Raw genomic sequence first — 202 nt, forward strand, 5'->3', positions numbered from 1 at the left:
GCCTATGTGGAAATCAAACCCAATATATGTACAAATATTTTAAATTATGGATAGGTATCTCTCTGAGGATTTCTGTAAACCCATCGGTGAAAATAGTTTTAGCTTTTACCTAAAACCATCACTCGTGGGTCATCATAACATTCTCTCAAAATGAAAATCCACGTATACAGAAATAAAGATTTATTCGCTTCGTATAAAAACA

This window comes from Penaeus monodon, chromosome 28 (assembly GCF_015228065.2).
Source record: "Penaeus monodon isolate SGIC_2016 chromosome 28, NSTDA_Pmon_1, whole genome shotgun sequence".
In the NCBI taxonomy this organism is placed as follows: Eukaryota; Metazoa; Arthropoda; class Malacostraca; order Decapoda; family Penaeidae; genus Penaeus; species Penaeus monodon.